General features: G+C 35.3%; 1 protein-coding gene across 2 annotated transcripts in view; it reads right to left on the bottom strand.

Annotated features, from left to right (window-relative positions):
* Window positions 1–2,813, bottom strand: part of LOC122091329 (protein ARV 2-like) — a 30,368-nt gene that overhangs the window by 17,396 nt on the left and 10,159 nt on the right. The gene's annotated exons all lie outside the window — the stretch shown is intronic.

Below are 2,813 nucleotides of genomic sequence, written 5' to 3'. Positions count from 1 at the left end.
TACATACAATAGGGAGTGAGAGTAATAATGACCCTACATAAATGGATATTTCCTCCACACATGGTAAATGGTGCATCCCTTGAGAGAGGGTCCCCGATGGCATGGAGAGGGTATTAAGTAACAATAGGGAAACGCTACAATTGCCTAGCATAATTGGTGAGATTGTGGTATGCAAAGCTCACACTAATTAGGAGATTTCAAGTTTGAGATAGCTATTACTTACCCTTGCCCCCTTCTATAGTGTACCCATCTAAGAAAATAAAAAGAACAATTGAGAGAAATTATCGAATTTGTATAATAAGGAGTGGGAATAACAATGACACTGGATAATTGGGTGTTTCCTCCACCCATGAATCCCTTGACTTGACTGAGGGTCTTAGATGGTGTAAAGAATTTATCAGGAAATAATTGGAGGGGGATATTATCTACTCTGTGCAATAGGGGTAGGAATATTAATGACCTTAGATAAGTGGAATTTCCTCTACCCACATATCTTTTTACTGTTGGTCACAGATGATATAGAGAGGTATTGGGGGACAATAGGAAGATATTATTGACTTTGTACAATCCTAAGCTGGCACCGGTAGGATATTCAATTGTTAAAAAGAGTGTAACTCTTGCAACTTAGATTACATTTTAAAGACATGATTCTCTTGGAGATATATATATAATAATAATTCCCTTGGATCTTGTTAAATGGGACATTCAATTATTATAAATTTTTCAATTGTTAAAGACATGATTCCCTTGGTTCCGGAATTGTAAATATTATCCTTTAGTAGTTTTAAAGCCAATAGTTTAATCCCTTTAAAAAAGGATTTTAGGGAAGGCACGTTTAGAGCCTGTTTAGAGTTAAATGGGTCCATAGCCCATTTAAGGTAGCCCGATTAAGATCAGCCCGATTAAGATCAGCCCGATTACAAACTATATCATGCCCCCCAAATTTAGACCTTTTAAGTAAACGAGCATTCACGGTGCAAGGATTTCACACAGCCAGGCCCGGTTAGGCTAGATCGAAGCTGGCCCGACCCGACTGATTGACACCCCTAGGTGGGAATAATAATGACCCTAGATAAGTGGTTGTTTCATCCACCCACGAATCCCTTGATTGAGGGTCTTAAATGGTGTATAGAGTTTATCAAGAAATATTGGGGGAGTATTATCGACTTCGTACAATAGGGGTGGGAGTAATAATGACCTTAGATAAGTGGCATTTCCTAATCCCTTTATTGAGAGTCTTGGATGATGTGGAGAGGTTACTGGGGAGTAGTAAGAGGATATTATCGACTTTGTACAATAAAGATGCGAATAATAATAACCATAGATAAGTGGATGTTTCCTCCATCCACGAATTCCTTGACTAAGTGCCTTAGATTACATGGAGTTGGTATTAGGGAACAATATAGGGATATTATTGACTTCACAAGATTGGGAGTTAGTGGATGTTTCCTCCACCACCCATTGACTGAGGGCCTTAGATATAAGAAACAGGAGGGACATTATTGATCCTAGATAAGTGGTTGTTTATCATGTAATGAAATATTATTAAATTATTTATAACACTTAGACGGTATGAAAGGATATAAGGGAACAGGAGGGACATCATTGATCCTAGATAAGTGGATGTTTATCATGTAATGAAATATTATTAAATTATATATGACACTCAGATATTACAACCTTTTTGTCTCTTTTTTTTTTTGTAAAAAAAAAATGAGAATATGAACTATGTACAAACTATGGGACTACTCAAGGGTATCCGAGTTCGAAATAGGATTATGTTAGGATTTAAAATGTAACCGCAAGCATATGGATCAATGTAGCTACAAGTTGAACACAGGGAGAGCAGCCACTTTATTTTTTTTTACTTCTTTTAATAATGCAAAAGTGAACCGATTAATAATGGTTGTGATCTAATTCTAACTACCATCCTAAACATATGTATCTAAAATAACGTCCTAACCATTCGTCATCTAAGAATTTAAATACGCAAGCCACACAATTAAAATTAAATAAATAAATAACTTAAAATAAACACCCCAAGCAATTAAAAAACAATGAAGGAAAAAAATGTTGAAATAAAAATAAAGTAAAAGAAAGGGGATAAAACTAGAGTGAGGCTCCCTAGTAGGTTTCTCTACTTAGCCCGAGGGATGTATCATAATATGAGCTTCCCTACTTGATCAAAGAGTCACTCTTACAAGGGTTACTCTACTTGGCTTTAGGGAAAGGGAGCAATTAAAATAAAAATAATAAAATAATGGTTCTATGGCTAGGAGGGGCAAAGCCAACACATTCACTAGCCATGAACCTTAGGGGAAAGGGGAAGTAATAATATAATGATTGAAATTAAAATTCTAAATTAAGAAATAAAGGGTAGTCAAAAGAGGGAATAAGAGGGGGGAGAGAAGACTATTGAAGAAGCCTACTTACTTGAATCAATGCTTAAACTTGAAAGCTTGGGTGATTTGAGATACTACCAACCCTAAAAATCAATCTGGAATGAACCAAATCTGAAATTTCTAGGCCTAGAGAAAACAAATCTTAAAAAAAAAAACTGAACTTGAAAAAAAGAGATGCTCCACGGCTCATGATCTTGTCACCTAGATCTAAGCCTAGAACTATAACTTCAAAAATTACAACTCAATTGTATAAATCATAAACATAAAAAGCTAAATAAAAATAAAAGAGTGCTTGCATTAATTGTAATAAAAAGGTATTACAAAAGTGATTAAAGCAAAAATAAAGAAGAACTAAAACTAAAGAGAGAGAGAGAGAGAGAGAGAGAGAGAGAGAGAGAGAGAGAGAGAGAG

The sequence above is a fragment of the Macadamia integrifolia genome, chromosome 10 (genome assembly GCF_013358625.1).
Source record: "Macadamia integrifolia cultivar HAES 741 chromosome 10, SCU_Mint_v3, whole genome shotgun sequence".
Lineage (NCBI taxonomy): Eukaryota > Viridiplantae > Streptophyta > Magnoliopsida > Proteales > Proteaceae > Macadamia > Macadamia integrifolia.
Note: the sequence above shows the minus strand (reverse complement) of the source record. Positions and strands in the feature narration are given on the sequence as shown.